This window comes from Pinus tabuliformis, chromosome J, assembly GCF_031772625.1.
Source record: "Pinus tabuliformis cultivar Carrire ecotype Pingquan chromosome J, CPIR1, whole genome shotgun sequence".
Classification (NCBI taxonomy): Eukaryota; Viridiplantae; Streptophyta; class Pinopsida; order Pinales; family Pinaceae; genus Pinus; species Pinus tabuliformis.
The window spans coordinates 233,210,177-233,235,596 of record NC_142295.1 but is presented as its reverse complement, the minus strand read 5'-3'; positions in this window follow the sequence as shown (position 1 = coordinate 233,235,596).

Here is a 25,420-nt window from a genome sequence, read left to right as displayed (position 1 = left end):
CGGTGAATGATCGACTTGAGATTTGTTTATAGACTAAAACTCACCCAAAACTCTACAAACTTACGCCGAACTTTTTCCACATGTCAAATTGTAATGGTTTGGAGAAAGACGAAATTAATGATCTATGATTGGTTAGAGTGAACAATGTCTACTCACACCAACCCCGTAAAAAGACACCTGTGAACGTAATTATTCATAACTCTAACTAAATATAATTTTCTACCGAAATTATACTCTAACATAATGTGAATAATGGTTTTTGCACATGACATAATGAAAATTTAAATTACTAGTGAAATTATACTCCAATATAATGTGAATAGTGGTGTTTGCACATGACACAATGAAAAGTATCATATCAATTTATAAATCAAGGGAAAAAAAACAATTAGACTTTAAGAATGCCATAATTTGAGAATACAAACATTTTGACGAGGAAGTAAATAACGAGGAATGAAAGATAGTAGCAATATCTTTACTACACGAAGCATAAATTATATGCCAGCAAAAAGGATTATAAAAATCTAGCAATTAATATTTGTATATTTTTCTATCTAAATTAATTAATATAAATTAAATCAGAAAATAATTTTAACTTCAAACGCAAGGAATTGATTTCGTTTATTTTACTTTTCAATTAAAAGCCTTAGATATCCAGATTTTTAGACCACATTTAAATCTGAATACCACACTATGTTTGACCTTGCAGATAGGAATGATTACATTTCAATTCCCAAAGATAAAAGTGTGAACAATAGAAATTTTACATCCTAGATGTTTTCAAGTTGATGTTTTTCATATATTTAGCAAATAGTTTCCCCACTTAGAATGATCCAAAAAGTTTGCATGAATGTGCAAAGCATCAAAGTTTGCATGATTTACTAATTCTTTGATGTTTTTTTGTAGGATTTGAGGGACATGAAAATTAAACAGATGAGGTTTGTATTTTTTTTTTCAATTTGTTTAGTTGTTTTGGTTTCCTTCTTTCTCAATATGGTTTCAAAAATTAAAATATAATTGTTTATGGCAAAGTCGAAGAGCATTCACGAAGTTATGACATCATTAAATTAACCTTGATTTCAAATTAACATGTAAAGTTTGATAAATAGAGTTGCATGAATATTCAACAAAATACAATTAATTTAAATAAGATATTTAATATCAAGTTTGTCATCTAGCATGTGATTATGAAGAAATTGTGAAACTTCTCGTCAAAACAAATGAGTCGTTGTTACTTTTAGCATAAATATTATGAACAAAAGTGGACATTAAAGCTAATTTCTAATTCTTAATAGAAAATAATGAAATAAGATTGAGGGTTCTAAATGCAAGATAGTATGTGTTGTTGTACTATGTGGTGTTGGTTTATATGGGCTTATACTTGTCGATGTTTGGTGAAAAGGCTTCAAAGAGAAAAGGTTGTGTGATTGAAATGCAAGGGTTAGGATTTTAGGTTACACTAATTATGCTTTAGAGAGGAGGAAACCTAGTGAATAATGATAGTATAATGATAGTATATGTATGGTTACATATAGATAAGCATGGTAAAGAGATATTAAACAAGTACTTGGTAGCAATGTTTTATTTAATAAATGAATAATTATACTTTAGAGAGGAGGAAACCTAGTGAATAATGATAGTATATGTATGGTTACATATACATAAGCATGGTAAAGAGATATTAAACAAGTACTTGGTAGTAATATTTTATTTAATAAATGAATATTGAACAAATAGATGTCGCATTATTGACTAATGAGGAAAACGTAGATCGAATGTAATGTAACATACAAGTATGCCACTCGTAACTAAAATATCTATGTATATATTATTTGTTTGACAGTAAAGAAATGCCTAAAAGACATTAGTTAGCATAATTCAATTGTTGTTAATATTTACAATGTTTCCTATTTAAGGCATTGATTGGTATAGTACTTGAATTGTGATTTAGATTTTCTATGTCATAGAAAATTTCTTGAATACTTTTAAGATACAAGGAAAATAAGAAAACATAAATGATATAGTTGAATCATAACATTTTTTAAAAGTGAAAAAGTTTGGAGTGAGAAAAATGATGTCATCTAATCAAGTATGGAAATAACTATAATGCTATTGTAAACAAGAATGTAATGAAATACAATTGGAGTCATCACTCATTTAATGAAATTATTTTAAAATAACAGTAATGTTTGAGCCAAATAATATGATAGGCACAAGATTTTATTAGTTATTGTATGAAAAATAGATTGTGTAAAAGATCCTTGCAAGTGAAATTGTTATAATAAAGACAATTTCTAGCTAATATCATCTAGGTATTCTTGGAAGGACATTTCTATTATTTTTGGGAACATTCATTAGAGGTGTGAGTTATGTAGCATATAATTCACATTTTTGCTCCCATTTTCTAGTGTGCATTATAACCTATGGTCATAGAAATATGGTTTGTTGTGTGTAATGAGCACATCGAGCTAAATTATCTCACAAAAAAAAATATTATAGGAACAACTATTCATAGTCATTTCCAAAATCTTCAAAAGGTTGAAAGAATGTTTTGTTGTGGTTAGTACACCTTCAGCTTGTGTGTACATGCAACATCTATTAGAAAATTGTTGGTTCAATGATGCGTCGAAAGGATGAATTTGTTTCAAATGGACTAAAGGGGAAGTTAAATTATTGCTACAAGAGTCATGCCTAAACCATGCTGGAAATGAGCTTTTTTGTTTTGTGACTTCATTATTTAACACATGAAAAAATGTTGATTGACTAGTATGAAGAATAGTAGTTCCTTATGGATCATTTCAAACTACAACATGGAAGAGAAACATTGGTAAAACTTTTGATACTAATTGTTCTTGTTCTTGAGCATAAAAATCATTTTATGATCAACTGAGTTATAGCTATAAAGGAAAAGTGAAAATGAAAACTATCAAGCCCAATAAAAACTATTAGATGGATAGTTTAATTCCATCATATAAAATATTACAAAAAGTGAATAAATCTTAATTTTAGTAACTCACTTACTTAATGTTAGTATGTTGAGTTTTTGTTAAATGTATTTTAGAATAAGTTCATGATGATTATGTTTTGATGAAAAAATGTTAGATAATAGTAGTATATCCAAATTCATAAGATGCATCTGATGAAATAATGTAGATATTGTAGTTTCAGGATAGAAGAAAATGTTCATGCAAAATTTTCCAATTATCTCCACTATGTTATTTGTGTTTTAGAAAATATTATATTCTATGCATTCTTTCAAAAGAGGTCTTACAATAAAGGCCAAAGTTTGTAATACAGGAACTCATTCCAAGTGCCAAGTAATGAAGGGATTGTGATGTCCCTAGGTACCCACTTGAAGAATATTAGTAAAATATCCAATTTGATAAAATTCTTTATTATGGAAGAAAATTAAAAAATCCATGAATTGCATACTAGAACTCATGAAAATACTAACATAAATATATCCAATGCAACTTCTTATAAGAATAATTAGCATTGAAATAATGATAATGATTAATTTACATAACAAAAATATAGATACATAGGAACATAGAAAGAAATTATGTTTCAATGAAGATTCACTAGCTAATTGTAGAAGTAATATATTCCACCAAACCATAGGCTCTTTTACACATTCACTCTCTATAACAAGCCACCCTTGAGTTGTGGCTATGATACCACATTGATGGGTGCCTAGGATATCTCTAATAGATAATCGGATCTCAAGTTTTCTCTATTCACACAATTTACACAACAATAAAACTAACAAAGATACTCAATTGTCTTTCTACTTTTGCAATGTCCCACCTTACCAACCATCAATAATATAGAAAAGTACAAGTCACATTGAGCACGAATACTCAAAATTTTTTCTCATAATATGACTAACTTAGTTATCATGTAATCGTGTTCCTTCATCTATTTCAATATAAGAATATAACATAAGAAGTCAGGGATAACTTTCCCTTCAAACCAATTCCAAAGCACATTTCTCTTCAAGTTTAAAAGATTATAGCATGTGCTCTTTTCATAGTTATACATGAGTTCTAAGTAAGACTAGAAATACATTTGACCATAATGCCATGTGTGAGCATTAAACTTATTCAACCTATTTGATCTCCTAGATTATACAAAATAGGTTACACTTATTGAATCTTGACATCATAACCACAATAGTATGTCACAAGAACCTAAAATATCATGCTTCTATTACAGAAATCACATATAAGGGTATGAGTATTAACCTACATGTAACAAGGTAACTAAATAAGGAATATGCCTCTCTTCATCAAAAAACATAATGATATGTTTATGAAATGGAAAAATGGAATCAAAAAATATATTGATCTAACAACATTTCCAAATTCATCAACTAAAAATTCTCATTCCCAAATGTCAGGGTCCTATAATAATAGGATTCATAATTTTGAATTGGCTATGGATAGCATTGTAATATTGTAAATACTTTTTCTTTCTGCAAAATGTTTTCCCATATTAAAATAAAAATGTAAAGAGGGTAAGTCCTAAAAGAATAATCAAAGGACTAAAAGAAAGAAAAAGATAAAAAAGGTATAAGATATGAACCCCACAAAAAGAGATAACAATAGATCATGAAAGTGTGCAAATTCAAATGGCGCTACTTTTTACTTTACTTTGTAAAATAAGATTGTGTGCAGCTTGTCAAAAAATGTCATAATCCATGATGGTCAAATAGTTTAATCTTGATTCACTCATGCTTTAAATTTCATGTTGATAGATAGAGAAGAAATATCTAGCCAAACTATTTAATCTTGGTAGATCAATAGTTAGGTAGAGAATAATAATGAGCTCATCAATTTAATCTGAGCCATTGGAAGTTATAAGGTTAGAATTAGATAGTTTGTTTATCAAAGAAAGATAATGAAGGGTCAGCAAGTTCAAATGCACCCAATGAGTAAAGAGAAAATAGGGTAAATAAAGTGTAGGTAGAAGAAGTTTTGGAAATGCACAAGGTTGCTAGATCAAATGCACCTTCATCATACTTGATCCTATGTTTCATGTGTAGGAGGAATTATTAAAGGCAAAGGTCAATTCACTAAAGCTTATTTACTAATTTCCCCTCCTTTCACTAGACCCCCACATACTTAGTTTATTAATTTCCCTCATTATCCCTTCATTACCATCATCCCCTAATGTTGTCCCCAGTTCCAAAGCACCCATTCCCTCTTCATTTCCCCTTGTAAAAACCGTTTCCCTTCATTTTGATATTTTTTTCCCTTTGTTTCACACATTTCCCTACACATTGCCCTTTAAAAAATCATTCCCCCTTCCCAAAACCCCTTTCCCTAGTGTGAAACCCATTCCCATCACAAATAATACCCCCCTCTCCTTTATTAATTTCCCTTTTTCCTTAAAAAGCCACTAAACCCCTTTATCCTAAGTTATTTCCTAAACTATACTCTTGCTTTATGTATTTAAAGTCCCCCACATTATAATCCCCTGACACGCTTTTAACTCACCAAACCTTGGTGTATAGTTAAAACCTTCATCATATAACCCATGGTCCCCACCCTTTATTAACCCATTGCTTATATTAAAATCCCATGATTACTTTTTAATTAATTACATTTCATTGTAATTAAAACCCGACCCCACTCCCCAACTCTGACCTCGCAACTCTGCCGCGCGATAGCCCTATGATCTCCCACCTCTAGATCCAACGACGCATATCCATATCACGCAGTTTCATCATCCAACAGTTAAAGGTCCAAAAGCACGCGAGGTTCGCGGTTTTGGTCGAGCACTGTTTCGTTATGTGGCGGAACCAGGTTATATCGCGTTCTCACGAAAAATACCGCCCTCAACCCAAAAGTGGTACGATATGGCATAAAATAGCCTCCCTACATAAAATAAAACTACCCATTGTTCATTTACCAAATCTCTCATCAAAATGTAACCGTTGTTAGTTAAAAGGCTGAAAAAGTCCCCTTTCACTCTTTTCACTCATTTTCGCTTTGTCAACCAATTCTGAAACCTTGAACCTCTACGCAACCATTTTAACCACCTTTTGCAACCAGAAGACAATGCAGACACCAATTTGAAGCAGCAAATAGACAATTGAAGCCTAAAAAACCTCTGTTGCTACCACAGAACCCTGTCTACGCACCAAATCGTCATTTTCCAGGTATCCTTGAAAGAACCAGAACAACCCTGTAATTTAAGCTATGCATAGTAATGATCAAAAGGTTAATTAACTAAATTAATTAAAAAACATTACTAGACCGAAGAAAACCTTATTGTGCATCCAAAAGCCCTTTTCTACAAACTATAATTACCCTCTCCAATGTTCCAGAGCTTTTGACCTTACTCCTAAAGCCAAAGAAAAGGTAATTTAGTTGAATAAACCAGATTATGGCTTCCCAAAGCTCTTTCGATGTAAGACTCCTGCAAACCCCTCACCTAGATATTGGCCGACAGAGATTTTCGAATTAAAGACATTGTTTCCCCTAACCATCTACTGAAACTCCACTGCTAGAGTTAAAGATAAATTCCTGAACCAGAATGATGACATTTACTTATGGGAATCAAATTTACCCAAGTACTTGTTCCCACGGGTATACCTCTTCCCAGAAATCATCCACTTCTGCCAAGCTTGCTATGTCCCAATTCAAAGAGCCATAGTCTCTCCTGACCAACAAATTTTATTCACCATTACTGCAGAATCAATAAATCAAATGCTGCAGATCTTGCCAAGACCAAATGAGACCCCACTTTCCATTGAAGCCTTACTTGAATTCTACACAAAGATGGAACTTCCAAAGAAAGCTCAAATCTTTCACACTTTCATCATAAAAGAGTCTCAAACTCCTAGAGATATTCCTCCATACGTTGCCACCATTTTCTCTGAGAGAGCAAGAGAAATGATAACCATGCTCTCTTATATTCTAGGACACACCACTGATGAGCATGTAGATGAGGTTATGCTTGCTTTCCTGTCTATTTTTTTCCCAGACAAGCCTCCAACTATATATTTTAACTTTTCTTAGTTCTTGGCAGACAATCCATGAGCAATTTATCGAATTGCCAGATGAAAGAGTATACAAATACTCTTTAGTTTTGTTTCACATGTTTCTATATTTTCAGTTAGACAAGTTTCCAGCTAGCATCCAAAAGTTAGACACTAAGGGCCATCCAAGGTCTGTCATCTTTTGGACACCATTAATCTAAAGATATTCTACTATTTTTAGTTATAAAGAATTCATTGATTCCTTTGTTCATCTAGTTGTAATCATGCTAACCAATAGTAATCAACCCAGGATCAATGATGAGATTAAAAGAGTTTTGCAGCTATCTAAGAACATTAGAGTAGGAGACTAGTATTTATACCAGAACCACACTGAAATCAAGATATATGGATGCCAACTCACTCCCTACAAGCTACCCAAATACCTCCCTATGAGGATATTTGCATTAGAGTATTTCAAGCAGATCATAAACTTAGATGAGGTCAATTTTCTATTAGCTAGGAAGAAAAATCAGTTCAAGATCAAAAACCAATTGGGCCCTTTCATTTGCAATAATAGGGAAGCTGGACAAGAAGCAGAGAAAATCTTACAACAAATGAACTTCAATAGTAGTTTTATGTGGTAGTATGACCCTAATGGAGTCATAAATAAACTAAGGCTCAAATTCAAATTAAGTCCTTTCATACATGAGCCCAGGCTAGACATTGAAAGATATGCCAACCAGTCAGAATGGTTGGAAAATACTTTAATAGATGTGGAAGAAACATTAATAGATGTGGAAAAAACCTTAATAGATGTGGAAAAGCAGATAGATACTAGTTTCTTTTTGTAGGTTCCAACCCTACAGGAACAGATGGGTATTAGTCCCATTATACAAACTTCAGCCATGCAGGACAAAAATGTAAAGAGAAGAAGGGAAGAAGGCTCTATCTTTGGAATGGATACTACAGATGACAGCTTTGAAATCGGTTATAGGAAGAAGCCCAAGCTTAATCCTGTAACTAATCAAGAAGACACCATTGAGATAGTTGAAATCATTTATACTGACAAAATGGTTGGAAAGAGTAAAGGTCTAGTATTTTCAGAGGAAACTCATCAACCTTCAACCTCAAATACCCAAATTATTGAAAAGAGGCTTAGTATTGAAGTCTCTTCATCCAGCAAGCCAGTGGATAAAGAGAAATATATAAAAGAGAAGTACAAAGAAATCAAGTTTAGGATGAGGCATTAAAGGTTGAAACATATGCCCAGTACTTCAAACAAATGCCTGCCAATCAGAATAGAAATTAATGTCAGCCTTTGACATTAAAACTGGTAAAATGCAAATGACCTTTATGCAGCCTACAGTCCAGCATGCTAGATCGTCAGTAGACTACATGAAGGTAGAGTTTGAAGTTTTGGCTAGGGATGTTCACCCTATTGATCAAATTGAATTCCATAAGAAGGCATGTGAAATGATTTACTCCATGATGACTAACAAAACAATGACTGTGCAGAAACTTCAAAGCTCTCTAGGCAACATCACAGCACAATTTAAGTTAGAAAAGGCATCCTCACAAGTCAAGAATAATAGAATCAAGTCACTGGAAGACTTGGTAATTGAAATTGGATATAATCCAAATGATATCAAGGCTACAGAAAAACTAATAAAGAAGAAAAATGAGGATATTTCTGCTTTAAAGAAGCAATTGAAGTTACGCTCTTCTGAACATCCATAGGCTAAGGAGGTCCTAGAGAGCCAAACCTAGTAGGAAGAAATGATGGATCTCATTTGTTAGCTCCCTATACTACTAGTGTAACCCCTATTGTTATTAATATAATCCTTATTATATTGTTGTGTCCATGTAGTCCCCATATTGTTATTATTGTGCCCTTACATTATTATTGTTATGTCAAATCTTATTATATTATGACCCCTTAGACTCCTATATATAGAAAGGAGGTCTTGTCATTTGTATCATCTATGAATTGTTCATTTTTGTAATGTAAAGGAGGTTTCCCCCTTGAAGAGGCTTATTTATAAGGCATTGATCTATCTTTTGTATCTTTTTGTGAGCTGGTTTCATAACATTTGGTTTCAGAGCTTTGGATTCTAGGGTTTCACTGCTCCAAACAGGCCTTCGTGGAATTTTCGCTATAAATATTTTTCTGTGACGTTTCAAAAGCTAAAAAAAAAACCCATTTGATAAGAAATCGTTCTGAACGTCAAGTTTGAATTTTAGATCTTGTCGTGCTATATTTCCAGAGATACAATCTGAGGAAGTTAGGGTTTTTACAAGTTCCAAAATTCCATCTCAAACAAGTCATCATGGCATTTGCACTATAATTTTTTTTGTACAAAGTTTCAAACTCTTAAATTAAAACTCATTTGCTTCAAAAACTTGGTGAAGCTCGGGCGTAAATTTCAGATCTTTTTTTGTTATATTTTCAGAGATACAGTCTAGGACATTTAGGGTTTCTGCAGACTCCCGAATTACATCCCAAATAGATGACCTTGGGAAAATCGTCAAAACTTTCTCTTTGAGCATTAGATTGAAATTTCGTAAGAAGTTACATAAAGAGGACATATTTTAGTTTTCTGTGTATCAATTTTAGGTCTGATGTTATGAAAACAGCTCAAGAAAAGATAGAGAAGATAGATCAACGCCTTAGAATTCAGCCTCTTCGAGGGGGCAACCTCCTTTACATTACATAAATGAACAATTATTGGATGATACAAATGACAAAACCTCCTTTCTATATATAGGAGTCTAAGGAGTCACAATATAATCCAGCCGACCTAACAATAATAATATAAAGCCACAAAAATAACAATAGAGGGATTCTATGGGGCACAAAAATAACAATATGGGGGTAATAGGGGCACAACAATATAAATAAGGGGTATAACTACAATAGTAATGGGGTAATCACTAGTATTATAGGGACCCAACATGCCCCTCTCCTTCAAAAAAGTGTTGTCCTCAACGCTTGAGTAGTTCTAGATACTTCTGCATAAAATTCTCATCCTCCCATGTGGAATCTTCAGCGGATAAGTTCTTCCACTTGATAAGATACTCTGAAATTGATCGATTTCGTAGCTGTCGAGTTCTTGTTTCCGTGACTGCTTCCGGTTCCAATATAATTTTTCCTTCCTCGTCAAGTTATAGCAATATTGTTTGAATTGGGAGCTTGTTGCCTATAACCTTCTTTAAACATGAAACATGGAAAATTGGGTGCAAATGAGAAGCTGCAGGAATCTCCAATTTGTATGCCATAGTACCAATATTTTGCAACACCTTGTACGGACCATAATACTTGGTGATAATTTATTATCCTTCTTAGCTTGCTTTAGGGACATTTTCTTATATGGTTGTAGCCGTAGGAATACCCAATCACCTACATCAAAACTTCTTTCACTGTGATGTTGATTTGCCTGTTGTTTCATTCTATTTTGTGCCAACACGAGGTTATCCTTTAAGAGTTGGAGGACTTGTTGTTGATGTTCGATGTGATGTTCCACTGCCTGAACCTTAGAATTTTCTCTTAAATATGATGTGATGGATGGTGGTTGATACCCATAAAGTGCCATAAATGGGGTCATTTTTGTTGTTGTATGGAAGGAAGTGTTATACCACCATTCAGCCAGAGGCAACCATTTGACCCATTGTGTCTGTTTATCAGATACAAAGCAACGAAGATATCCTTCCAAACATTTGTTTACTATCTCAGTTTGCCCATCAGATTGAGGATGATAAGATGATATGAGCTAACTGAGTACCAAGACAAGAAAATAATTTTGTCCAAAAATTTCCAGTGAAAATGGGATCTCTGTCACTTACAATAATTTTTGGGTTTCCATGTAGCTTTTGAACTGTTTCCATAAATGCAGTAGAAACTGTACTGGCTTTAAATGGATGTGATAATGCACAAAAGTGTGCATACTTGGTAAGTCTGTCAACTACCACCATGATGACACTCTTTCCCTCAGACTTGGGTAAACCTGTGATAAAATCCATTGAAACCTCCTCCCAATGTTGGCTTGGAATGGATAAAGGTTGTAATAGACCCGGTGTCTTAATTGTTTCAACTTTATTTTGTTGGCAAACCAAACATTCCGCCACAAACTTTTGAATATCTGATTTAAGGCCATCCCAAAAAAATTCCTTCTTAACCCTGTGGTAAGTTTTTAAAAATCCTGAGTGCCCTCCTAAGGGAGAAGTGTGCAATTCCATAAGAATCTTTTGTTTTAGCTGGGAATTCTTACAGAGGTATAAGCGATCTTTGTACCATAACGAATCATTTTGCCAGCTAAATGTATCAGAAGTATTGGAATCTTGTTGTAGCTTTCGAATAAGTGCCCACACTTCTTCGTCATTCTTCCATTCCTCCCTTGCTTCGTTTATCCAATCTGGTTGGATAATAGAAATGGCACACAACAATGCTTCCACATCCTCATCCTTTCTTGAGAGTGCATCTGCCACCACATTTTGCTTCCCTTTTTTGTAGATGATTTCAAAGTCATAACCCAACATCTTTGTGACCCACTTTTGTTGCTCTTCAGAGGATAATCTTTGTTCTAAAAAGTATTTAAGGCTATCATGATCCGTTTTTACCTTGAAGTGTCTTCCCATTAGGTAGGGTCGCCATTTCTTAAGTGCATGGAGTATTGCCAACATTTCCTTCTCATAAATAGCTTTGCTTAAAAACTTTCCCTTGATTGGAAGACTTTCAAAAGCAATGGGTCTTCCATCTTGCATTAGAACAACACCAATTCCATTTCCTGAAGCATCACATTCCACAATAAAGGTTTTTGTGAAGTCGGATGTAGCTAAGACCGGTGCTTGGCACATTGCCCCTTTAAGATGTTCAAAGGCCTTTATTGCTTCCGGAGTCCATGGAAATGAATCTTTCTTCAATAATGTTGTTAGAGGTGCTGCTATTCTCCCATAATTCTTAACAAACTTGCTATAATACCCTGTCAACCCAAGAAATCCTCGCAGATGCTTTATGAATGTGGGGATTTTCCATTCCTTAATGGCTTTAATTTTGCTAGGGTCTACCTTAATTCTCCTTCATGAGATACAATATGACCCAAATATTCCACCTCCTGGACTCCAAAGAAACATTTGGATCTTTTTGCATATAATTGTTTCTCCTCCAATAGTTGTAGCACCCTGTCAACATGTTCAACATGATCCTTCCAAGACTTGTTGTAGATTAGTATATCATCAAAAAATACTAACACAAATTTTCTAAGGAATGGTTTGAAAATTGAATTCATCAAACCTTGAAATGTTGAAGGTGCAATGGTAAGGCCAAAAGGCATAACCAAAAATTCAAAATGACCCTCATGAGTTCTAAATGCCGTTTTCGGAATGTCTTCAATCTTCATTCTGATTTGATGATATCCCGAACAAAGATCCAACTTGGTGAAGTAAATTGATCCATGCAATTCATCCAGTGATTCATCAATGACAGGAATGGGGAACTTATCTTGAATAGTGAGCTTGTTGAGCTCCCTGTTGGCTAGTTGAATTGTTTATCAATTAAACAGTCAAGTACCACATTAATTTGTCAACCTGGGAAAGTATTTTATTTCAAAGGCTACCCCGTACCGTATGTACTTAATTTTTAAAAGCATTAAAGAGCTGTAGTATACACGATTCTGTTTCTCACTCTATGTTATAACAGTGCATTGCAAAAGTAAAATGAAAGCAATTAACTAAGAATACAAATCTAAAAAGAGAAGTGATGGATGCTCTGTTAGCTGAGGATCAGGACCCTATCCTCCATGCAAGGACGTTCAACACCTACCCCTGTAACCAGATTGCTAATACACACTGCACTTTAATTCACCGGTGAAATATCATTTTACAACTTCAAGCAATTAATAAAACAGAGTGCCAGCAAAAAGGAAATCATCAGAGGTAATGCTACAGAATCCAAAACAGAGTACCAGCAGAAAGGAATTAACAAACACACTTACACACTTGACAGAAAAGTAAATGGGTGAATCTTGTGAGGAAGGTGGGCCCGGTCCCTCTCACAAGATTCCTGAGAACACAAATGCTAGATTAAGTGCTCAGAACAATCTTTTATTCATCTGCCAAAAGATCCAGTTACAATGAAAGTTCAGACTTTGCTGTTGTCTTTCAAAATTTCCCTTACAGACTATTTTTCCCCCCCCTTCTCTAATGTAGGTGTCTCCTCTTTATAGAGGAGACATCTATTACAATAGATTGTCATAGTTCATTCAGTTAAACCTTTCTGTCAAAAATAAGAAATCCATCCTTGTTACAGGATGCTGTTACAACAGTGTGACAGTGTATTCTTTCTTAGGTCTCTTACTGTTACACAGCTAGTAACCAAACTTCGACCGTCTTCTTGGAATCCTCATGCTATCCTTTGCCGCTTCCCCATGGTTTCTGATTTAGTAAACTCGTGCTATTCCTGATATTTTAGCAACTGTAACTGTGTTTTACCCTTTTTGGACAGTTGTTGATCATGCTGCGTCAGCGTGGAATTCTGGCGATTTTGCCATTTGTTATTTCCGATATTGTTGCAAGATAACATTTCCCTGTTTTAGATAGTTGCTGTTGCTGGCTGTAGCAACTGCGTAGTTGTTGTTTCTGGTGTTGCAGAAACTGCGTAGTTGCTGTTTCTGGTGTTACAGCAACTATGAATTATAATTCCTGCAGACTTTAGACAGTTCAACGGTTACTTGGCAACTTAGTTAGCTTTTCCAAAGATAAATATAAAGATAACATGAATATGTAATGAACAATTAAACATATAAATATGCGGAGAGTTACTTCATACCTTGGGGTGATTAAGTCATTATGTAATCAAAGCTTTCAACTTATGAATTGAAAAAGGATAATATTATGGCAAAAATATAAGGTCAAAAATGGTCAATTCTGAGTCCTAACATCCCCCCCAACTGAAGAGATTGCATGTCCTCATGCAATGCTTACTCTGAGTCTGAGTCGGAGTACTGGGATGAACAGTGTAAATTACTGAGACAATAGTTATAGGAAGTGGTATCAAACTTATGTCTGAACCCACAGACAGTCTGTATTTGCCTCCATGCTGCTGCCTCTTCGTTTTTGGATAATCCAAACTGGCCCTTGTATTGTTCACCAGATAACCATAGAAGTGGAAAGTTAAATCTGTAGCCAATTCAGTTTTCAGCACATTGTTGCATGCATCTAACATAGTAAGGTACCCTTGAGATTGCTGCCTGTAAATTAGGTGGATTATAAGGGTGATATTCCTGCCTCTCCTTGGGGCAGTTTTCCCAAAATAGGTTGTTTGCCTTGACAGCCAAGGGTGCCTTGGTTCTCACATAGTGTTGGCAGTCTCTCAGGACCACTGCTTGTAGTTGCCTGACGTGGTCCTTCATTTCAGGATCACTTATCATTCTTTGATGCTGTGCAATGAAGGTGGCTGCGTTTTGAGGTTCAGCCCTAATCCACAGAAGGCAATTCTGTTCATTATGTTGAGCTGAGGTAAAAGCGTTTTGCCATGTAAGTTGGTTGGCTAAAAAGGAAATGAAAGCTCTGAGCTGTATGTCGCCAACAACAGGTAGCATATTCATGTTTCTCTCTTCGGACATAGCTTCATTATGGAGGTAAAGCTCGCATAACAGATTTTGATCATTTTTAGGTGCCTCTGCAAAGGTTTGCATAAATTGTTATGATGTAACCACCTGATGAGGTCTACCTTCTCTAACTGTCTTTATCTGTAAGAATGTCAGTCGTTCCCTCAAAAATGTTGCATAATTGAAAGAGGGTTTCCTTGTGGCAAGTGTTCTTTGGAATAACTCAAACATCTAGGACAATCTGGCTTTTAGTTCCTTAATTTCTTTGTACTGAGCTCTACACTGCTCAAGTGCTTCCCAGTTCTTATATGCATAATTGAACCAAATCCCCTTTTGCTGTTGGAATGATTTTCCTTGTGACAGCTCATATTCTCTCCACCATTTTCCTTTTAATTCTTGAAAACTATCTGTTTCTGTGCATGCATCACTAATAGAGGGAAGTTCTGTTTGTGTAAAGGCATCAACAAGGATAATCAGCTCTGTGATAATTTGAGTAGGCCGGGATGATCCGATGTCTTCCTTTCCATTTCCAGCTACTGTTTCTTCTTCTTGTTCTATATTCTGTACTGATTCCTATGTATCCGCTTCCTCTTCTTGTTCCATGGCAATTTGGGTAGGCCGTGGTGAGTCTATGTCTTCTTCTTCATTTCCTCCTGTAACTACTTCTTCTTCTTGTTCCATGGCAATTTGAGTAAGCCTGGGTGAGTCTATGCCTTTTTCTTCATTTTCTGATTCCTGTGTAACTGCTTCCTCCTCTTGTTCCATGGCAATTTGGGTAGGCCGGGGTGAGTCTATATTTTTTTCTTCTTTATTCCTTGTTACTTCTTGCGTAGTTTCTGGAGAACTTGCTGGTTCTTGTGTTTTAGCAAGTTCTTCTGTTTGCTCCTGTGCAGTTTCTGGAGAACTTACTAGTTCTTGTGTTTCAGCAAGTTCCTCTGTTTGCTCCTGTGCAGTTTCTGGAGAACTTACTGGTTCTTGTGTTTCAGCAAGTTCTTCTATTTGCTCCTGTGCAGTTTCTGGAGAACTTGCTAGTTCTTGTGTGACAAAAGGTTCTTTTGTCTGCTCCTGCACCTTTTCTGGAGAGCCTACTGGTTCTTGTGTGACAACAGGTTCTTCTGTCTGCTCCTGCACCTTTTCTGGAGAGCCTACTGGTTCTTGTGTGACAGCAGGTTCTTCTGTCTGCTCCTGCACCTTTTCTGGAGAGCCTACTGGTTCTTGTGTGTCAGCAGGTTCTTCTGTCTGAGCAGAGGGTTGTGGTGTTTCCGTCTGTGTAACAACAGGTTCTTTTGTTTCAACCACAACAGCAGGGACTTCATTCATTGGTTCTGCCACTACCTTGTATCCTGCTTGAGTATATATCTCACCACAATTGGCACACACATATTCATTGTCCTTACTCTTCTCTGCTGCGGATGCTACTCGTGCTAAAATATGCAGGCTAAATTCATTTTGATAGGCTTCCTTGACCCTTATTATTTCCTCCTGGTAATCCTGAATTTGAGATTTTAGAAATTCGATTTCTTCCTGCAGGGCAGATATGGTAGGCTGATCTTGTGGAGCGGCAGATTCCAGTGGGGGCAGAGGTTGTGCTTCAATATTGATTTGATCACTTATACCCTCGACAGGTGGTTCTTGTGTGTCACCTGGAGTAGTGGCTGTTTCTTGTGTTGCAGCTTCTTGGCCAATATTACCTTGGGTGTCGGCAGCTGGTTCTTGTGTGGCAGCTGCCTTAAAAGATGATGTCGCGACACTGTGAACACTCTGCATCTCAGCCTCCGAGGGTGAGGGAGAGGAGTTTTCAGGGCTGGTGGGAATGCAGGTTTTTAACATGATGGGTGGTGAGCTGGGAAGGGTGTGGCTAGGAGATTCAGCTATTACAGACGACCGAGTCCTTTGCTTGGGTAGAGAAGCAGGGAATTCAGACATTTTTCTTTTCAGGCTGGCTTTCTTTAAGATAGGGACAGTGGCAGAAATAGCAGCTGCTTTAGCCGAAGCCCTAGTTCTTCTTCTTTTTGGTGGGGTTTCAATTTTCCTCTGCATTTTTCATTTGAGCAGGGTAATAGGGATGTTATCATCAGAGTCATCGGTAGAAATACCAAGTATGGGAATAGATGGATTGGTTCTATTGGGGGATGGAGTTGTTTCCGTGGGTATTTCTACTGCTGATTGTTCATTTTCAGCAACCTGTGGGGATGTTTGCTGGGGGACTTCTTTGGGCATTTGTTCTGGAATGTCGTCTGCTTGCTGAGGGATTTCTTCGGGTATTTGCTCAGGGATGTCCTCTGTTTGCTGAGGGATTTCTACATCTGGCTGAGGTATGTCTTCAGCTTGGTGAAGAATTTCCTCTTCCTGATGAGGAATTTCCTGTTCTGGCTGTGGAATTTCTGCCTCTTGATGGGGATTAATGGGGGGTGGAGGGTTATTTAAGGCGAGGCCTCTATTTATCAGCAATTGAGCTAAACGGTGGTGTTTCAAGGAAAGAAGCGGACGCTTTGCGTTGACAGTGTAACGTGACATATTTTTAAGACATCCCAATAAATAATATGGCATATTTATCAACTAACCATTCCTCAAATGATTCAACAAGACGAAATCGTGCTGGTAAATTACCTGGTACCGGCCTTCGCGCGTCAGGTATTGCTTCACAAATTCAGCAACTTTTGGCCACGGTTGAGGCAATGACTGAAGTGCTACGCCTTTGCCCTTGGGTTCTACCTGCTCACCCGGTTGAAGAAAATCCTGCTGCGCATTAAGGATCAAGTGCTTCCTACTGAACCACCGTATGCCATTAGCTGGTAGCCCGGTAACTTGGGCTATGACTTCCTCCGTGACTGGGATTTGAACTCCTTGAACGACAGAAAATCCTTCTGTTAAATTGCATGCAAACTCGAGGACTTGCTACGCGTCGAAGTCTGGAAGTCTCCTGAAATAATCTAGCCATCCCGCTTGCAGAAAGATTTGATAAACCTCGGGATAGAGCTCAAGAAGTGCTGTTGTGCCAGGTTCATATGTGATGAGATTTCCTCCCATAGCTGCTGTTTCAGTGAAATTCTCAGTTCAGAGCCGAGCTTCCGAGTTCAGTTCAGAGTAAACGTTGCAAATGGTAACATGCCGTGATGGAATGACTTTTACGTATTACCGGGAGAGTTAAGGGCGGCGGCAGTTGGCGTAGTATGCAATTATGAGAGCGCTTTGGTAATCCCCCCCCCTATGCGTAAGTGATATGATTGGAAGTACAATTATTCGGTAGTCCTATCATCATCTCCGCATTAACTATTATTTAATGTCCATACATAATCATGCGTACCTTTATGTTTTACCTTTTTGGTTGCTGCGTCGAAAAGTCTTGTCTTATCTTTTGCTGGATCATAATGATTACAGCGGGTCTAAGAGCATGAGAATACCGGCAGTTAATAATAATGACGGGAAGTGATAGTGGAGTATTGTAATCATCACACGAAATGGTTTATTTTATAAAGAATTCGTTTCTTAGGGGCTGAAGTGGAGAGACTGGTACTTTTATAAATGAGAGAATTGCTGAAAAAGGTATTATGGGATCGGGAAGTGGTGTTGCAGCAACGGAATTGGTGTTGCAGCCACTGGAAGTGATGTTACATCAACAGGAAAAGATGTTGTAGTAACGGGAAAAGGTGTTGCAGCAACAGGAATTGGTGTTGCAGCAACAAGAATTGGTGTTGCAGCAACAGGAGTTGGTGTTGCAGCCACGGACAATTGGTGTTGCAGCAACAGGGCTTCCAAGTCTGCAAAGTGATTCCTTTGAAGCTTTTGTTCTCAGCTATTTTCCACAGCTCAAATCTTCAAAATACTGAAATGTAATATAGCAACCTTTGGCAGGGATTATTAGTTAAAGAAAAAAAGAATATCTAATCTAAAAAAATGCATAAATAAACAGAAAATTAAGTGCTTTGAGGGACAGCAAGTTCCCCTGGAAAAGAATACTGTTTAATTGCCATGCAAGTGGCTTTAAAATCTTTTTTAGAAACAGGGCTCTGATATAAACGGAGTCGATAGCCATTCACTAGTAGTGGTGTTCTGCTTCCATCAATTGTTAAAAGTCTAACTGTCCCATTTGGAAAAATAGCATCCACTTCATAAGGCCCTAACCACCTTGTTCTTAACTTACCTTGGAAGTTCTTGAAACAGGAATCATAAAGTAGAGCCCAGTTACCTTTCTGTAACTGCTTTTGCTTGATGGTTCTGTCATGCCACCTGCTTCTTTGTTGTTGTATCATGGTTGTCTGATGGATGGCATCCAGTCTTTTCTCATCCAATTCTTGAAGTTGCTGCAACCTGGCTGTCTGGGCCTCAGTCAAATCAAGGTTAACAGCTAAAGCAGTTCTTAAAGTTTTGATCTCAAACTCTACAGGGAAAATAGCGTTCTTTCCAAAAACTAATTCATAGGGTGAAAAGCCCGTAGTATTCCTCCAAGTAGTTCTATAGGCCCATAATGCCTCGGGCAACCTTTGAAACCAGTCCCTTCTATTCTCCTTTATTGTTTTTGTTAGGATGGCTTCTATGACTTTATTGGTGCTTTCTACCTGCCCATTTGCTAGGGGGTGATAAGGTGTAGTCATTTTGTGCTTAATATGATATTTCTGAAGCATATTTTTGAAGCCATGAGAGTTGAAAGGAGGTCCTCCACTCGTGACTAATTCTCTGGGCAATCCAAATCTAACAAAGATTTCTTCAAATAAAAATGTTAGTACTGCTTCTTCATTAGCTTTAAGGAGTGCCTTAGCCTCTACCCATTTAGTCATATAATCTGTGCATACTAATATGTACACTCTTTGATTGGATGGAGGATTAATGGGACCTATAAAATCTAATGCCCATTTCTCAAAAGGTTTAAGAATTACCTGGGGATTGAGTGGCATTTCATCCCTGTGATTAGGCTGGCCCATCCTTTGACAGCTATCACAAGCCTTCACATATTTTCTAGCATCTTTGAAGAGTGATGGCCAATAATAACCCATTCTGAGTACCTTGTGTGTTGTTCTTTTATCTGCAAAATGTCCTCCACAAGGGCCATCATGACAAGCTTTTAGTACATCATAAATTTCATCTTCACCAATGCACCTCCGGATTTCCTGATCGATTCTTGTATGGAAAAGACACCCGCTTATCCAGCTGTACCTAGCACTTTGCTGGATGATCTTTCTTCTTTCCCTGTGTGATAGGTGTGATGGTAATTTTCCTGCAACTAGATAATTGGCAATGTCTGCATACCAAGGTGAGTGAGCAGATACTGCAAATAAATACTCATCAAGAAAAGAATCATCTACTGGAGCATTTTCATCAGTTTTTAATCGAGAAAGGAAATCAGCAACTACATTTTCTTTTCCTGGCCTATCTACAATTGTGATGTCAAATTCTTGTAGTAATAATAACCATCTGGTGACTCAGGCATTTGTAACTGATTTATTCATTAAATACTTAATGGCCGAGTGATCAGTATGCACAAAAGTAGTGTAGCCAGTAATATAATGTTGAAATTTATTGATAGCATAAATAACTGCTAGGAATTCCTTCTCAGTGACTGTGTAATTCAGTTCAGCTGGTGTCATATTCTTACTGATAAAATAAATGGCATAGGGAAGACTATTTTCTTCCTGACCCAAGACAGCTCCAATTGCAGTGTCTTAGGAATCAAAGGATATATGAAAGGGTAGTGCCCAGTCAGGTCCTCTCAAAATGGGAGCTGCAGACAACTGATGTTTAAGTTCATTAAATGCTTTTTCACAATCATCAGTCCACTTAAATTCAGCATTTTTCGTTAATAACACAAATAGAGGAGAAGCTATTTTGGAAAAATTCTTAATAAATCTTCTATAGTATCTAACATGTCCTAAAAAGCTTCTTACATCAATTTGTGTTTTGGGGATAGGGAGGGTCTGAATTACCTGTATTTTAGCTGGATCGACTTGAATTCCTAGGAATGAGATGAAGTGACCCAATACAATACCTTGATTCATCATCATATGACACTTTTCAGTGCTTAAGGCAAGGTGTGCTTCTATACATCGCTTAAGTACTTTTTCAAGATTCTACAGTGCATCCTCAAAAGTTACTCCATAAGGAGTAAAGTCATCCATAAATATTTCTAATAAATCATTTAGCATATCAGAAAAAATCCCTATCACTGCTCTTTGAAATGTTGCTGGAGCATTACATAGCCCAAATGGAAGTACCCTGTAAGCAAAGGTCCCCCATGGGCTAGTAAACGTGGTCTTGTCCTGGTCTTGGGGTGCAATCTTAATCTGATTATATCCACTAAACCCGTCCAAGAATGAAAAGAATTTCTTACCTGCCAAATTATCCAATACCTGATCAATGAATGGTAAAGGGAAATGGTCTTTCTGGGTGGCTTTATTCAGTGCTCTGTAATCCACACATACTCTCCATTTGCCATTTTTCTTGGGCACAATTACAAGTGGGGAAACCCACTCACTATCAGATATAGGGTATATAAATCCTACATTCAAGAGTTTTTGAAGTTCCTCCTTCACAATTTCCCTTAGGTTGGGATTCATTCGCCGCTGGGGTTGACAGACTGGCCGGGATCCCTCTTTAATATAAATCCGGTGAGTGCATAGCTCAGGGGAGATCCCTTTCATGTCTGTATAGTCCCATGCAAATGCTTCTTTATTTTCCTGGAGTAACTTTATTAATTGTTGTTTTTCGTTATCAGTTAAATTAGGATTTATATTTAATGTTTTGCCAGGCTCAATTTCTATTGTTGTACTTTTGGAGGGGTTGCCTATTGTTGTCTGAAATAAACTTTTAACTTTCAGATTCTAAGATTGCAGTGAAGTGATTATACATTTCTGGGCTGACCGAAGAAGGTTCAGAAATGAAGCTGCTGATTAATTCATCTTCGGTAGAGTCTTTGAAAGTTAAGGCTTGTCCGATAGTCAATATAGGTTGGGTTTCCTCATCCTCATAATCTACCCATACATAATTATCATTATTAATCATCGGTGTAGCATGAGGATAAAGGGTAAGCTGTTTGGTTTCCTGTCCATTAGAGATGGTCATTGATCCTGATCTACAGCTAATGAAAGCGTCTGCTATAGCCAGCCAAGGTCTTACTAGAATCAGCGGATGACCCCCCAACTTTGTTTTAGTTTGTAACACCATAAAGTCAGCTGGGTAATTCTAGGATTCTACAAAAATTATTAAATCTTCAATGACCCCTTCCAGTTTAATTGTAGAGCGATCAGCCAATTCTGGGATGGTTGGAGTTTCCCTAATAAAGTTTTTTAACTGAAGCAATTGTGCTGTTTCAAGTGTCATAATATTTATTGCAGCACCTAAATCTACTAGAACTTTAGAGACAAAAGTTTTTCCAACTTGGACTGTTACTGTAGGGTGACCAGGGTCACCATAATTCACAGGATGATCTTTTTCTGTCATTAAAGCAGTCAGTTCTCCCATCACGTGAACTGTGAGGGGGTCCTTAGCTTTTCTTCCAGGTTTTTTTATGCAAATATCTCTAACAGTCCTAGCATAAATGGGAACATCTCTTAATGCTTGCAATAATGGAATTTTAACATATAAATTCTGTAGTTCACCTAAAAGGTTAAAAGCAGGTTGCTCAAGTGTTTTAGTGAGAGCCAATCGTTCAGGAAATGGCGGATCTGCTGTTTGATCATTGTTGCTAGATGCTGATTCCACTGTTTCAGCATTATTGTTAGCTGATTTTTCTTTTGTAACTTCCTCTTTATCAGAGTCAGTAATGTCATCAATGATTGGTTCAACAATTCTTCCTGAGCGAAGGTGGATATCGTTACATTGCATGGGGGAGACAGACTGATTTTGAATATCAATTGCTTGCAAGGATTTATTATTATTTGGGTTGGGATTGGGTTGCACAGGCAGCTGCGGTCTAATTGCCTGGTTATTTGGAGGAGTATTGGATGGTAAGGAAAGAGACTGTTGATGTTGAGGAAATGGCATCTGTTGGGCTGCCCAGCTTGGATTCCATTGATTAAAATACGGTTGCTGGGGAGCCCAAGGATTCCATATGGTAGGATCAGGAAAAGGAAGATTTGGTTGCTGCATAGGTGGAAAATTCATTGTGTTAAAGGGTGGGTACTGCATTTGGTTCATGGGTGGGTAATTTGTTTGAAAAGGAGAGTGATTATTCCAATGACTAAATGCTGTGTTAGAATTAATACCTTGTCTTTGTGGCCATTGCCTCCTTTGTGTCATCAGGTACACTGCTTCAGCTTCTTCTTCAGTTGTCTGCAATGCTGATTTAATTCCAGGCAGAGAGGGGCATTGCTGGGTCTCATGGTCCTTTTCGCAGATCATGCAGATTGGTACCTTATCTAATGGGCATTCCCTGAGTGGGTGTTTTTCTCTGCATTTGGAACAAAAAATAGCTAGGGCAGCTTCTGCTTCTGCCTGTTTCTTCTTTACCTGTAGGGCATCAATTTGTGAAGCAAAGGAGATTAACATCTCAGTTTTAAATTCTTCTAACAAATTACCTATTTCAGCCCTTGTTGCTCCTCCACTTGCTAACTTCTGGACTCTTGAATATACATTGTCCCTGCTTTTTGATCTGCTCACTGCTCCTCTTGAACATCTCATGCAAAGGTTGACAATTTCATCAAATGGCTCTTTAGAAATGTCCCATTTTCTTAACATATTCAACATGTCCAAGCAGTCATCTCGTACCCCTTTCAGCAATATTGTTTTCAGAATATCTTTACTCATGTTAGGGTGGTCAGACCGCTGCAGATTATACTGCAGTCTTTCCACAAAGTCTTCCAGATTCTCGTCCTCCTTCTGAACCATTTTAAACAATTCTTCCTTCCTTTCTCTTGTCCGGCAGTAATCCTGATATTTGGCCAGAAAGCTTTCTTTCATCTGATCCCAGGTAGTGATTGCCTGAGCTCCTAAGCTCATAAACCACCTTAACGCATTCCCTTTCAGTGTTGCTGGAAACAGTTTTAGTTTCTGATTAGGGCTTACATAATCATAACTTCTACATAGTATATCGAATTCAAAGAGGAATTCATCCGGGTCTTCAGAGGATAACCCATGAAAATTGGGTAATGCTGAGAGTGGAATATTTTTCATGGGGGTTGCTCTTCTTGGGAGCTCCCCAATAGGGAACTCCAGGGTAGATAGTGAGTTTTCCCCCTTCCTTCTGCTCTATTATCCTCCATTGGTCTTTTTCCTGAATCACTTGCTTTATCTTCTGTATCTTCTGTTTCTTCAGGTTCTTCTACCGGTTCCTCAGTGTATTCTGGTACTTCCAGCTTCCTTTCAGGTCCCAGTACTTCCTCCGTCTGTCGATCTGTTTGTGAGAAATATTGGATCTGAGGTCTCCAGGAACTTGTCCTCTGTGATGTTTCGGCCTTTGAGATGATTTTGTCAATAAAGGTTTTTCTTCCTCCTCCGCCTTTGCCGCCTGTGAAATTAGGTTTCCTGCGTCCTCTCATGCACCTGTTATTCTTACAAAGAAATCATTAATGCTTTTAGAAATCTCTAGTCGCCTTCCCCGGCAACGGCGCCAAAATGTTGGCTAGTTGAGTTGTTTATCAATTAAACAGTCAAGTACCACATTAATTTTTCAACCTGGGAAAGTCTTTTATTTCAAAGGCTACCACGTACTATATGTACTTAATTTTTAAAAGCATTAAAAAGTTGTAGTATACACGATTCTGTTTCTCACTCTATGTTATAACAGTGCATTGCAAAAGTAAAATGAAAGCAATTAACTAAGAATACAAATCTAAAAAGAGAAGTGATGGATGCTCTGTTAGCAGAGGATCAGGACCCTATCCTCCATGCAAGGACGTTCAGCACCTGCCCCTGTAACCAGATTGCTAATACACACTGCACTCTAATTCACCGGTGAAATATCCTTTTACAACTTCAAGCAATTAACAAAACAGAGTGCCAGCAAAAAGGAAATCATCAGAGGTAATGCTACAGAATCCAAAACAGAGTACCAGCAGAAAGGAATTAACAAACACACTTACACACTTGACAGAAAAGTAAATGGGTGAATCTTGTGAGGAAGGTGGGCCCGGTCCCTCTCACAAGATTCCCCAGAACACAAATGCTAGATTAAGTGCTCAGAACAATCTTCTATTCATCTGCCAAAAGATCCAGTTACAATGAAAGTTCAGACTTTGCTGTTGTCTTTCAAAATTTCCCTTACAGACTAATTTTCTCCCCCCCCTTCTCTAATGTAGGTGTCTCCTCTTTATAGAGGAGACATCTATTACAATAGATTGTCATAGTTCATTCAGTTAAACCTTTCTGTCAAAAATAAGAAATACATCCTTGTTACAGGATGCTGTTACAACAGTGTGACAGTGTATTCTTTCTTCGGTCTCTTACTGTTACACAGCTAGTAACCGAACTTCGACCATCTTCTTGGAATCCTCGCGCTATCCTTTGCCGCTTCCCCATGGTTGCTGATTTAGTAAACCCGTGCTGTTCCTGATATTTTAGCAACTGTAACTATGTTTTACCCTTTTTGGACAGTTGCTGATCATGCTGCGTCAGCGTGGAATTCTGGCGATCTTGCCATTTGTTATTTCCGATATTGTTGCAAGATAACATTTCACTGTTTTAGATAGTTGCTGTTGCTGGCTGTAGCAACTGCGTAGTTGTTGTTTCTGGTGTTGCAGAAACTGCGTAGTTGCTGTTTCTGGTGTTACAGCAACTATGAATTATAATTCCTGCAGACTTTAGACAGTTCAACGGTTACTTGGCAACTTAGTTAGCTTTTCCAAAGATAAATATAAAGATAACATGAATATGTAATGAACAATTAAACATATAGATATGCGGA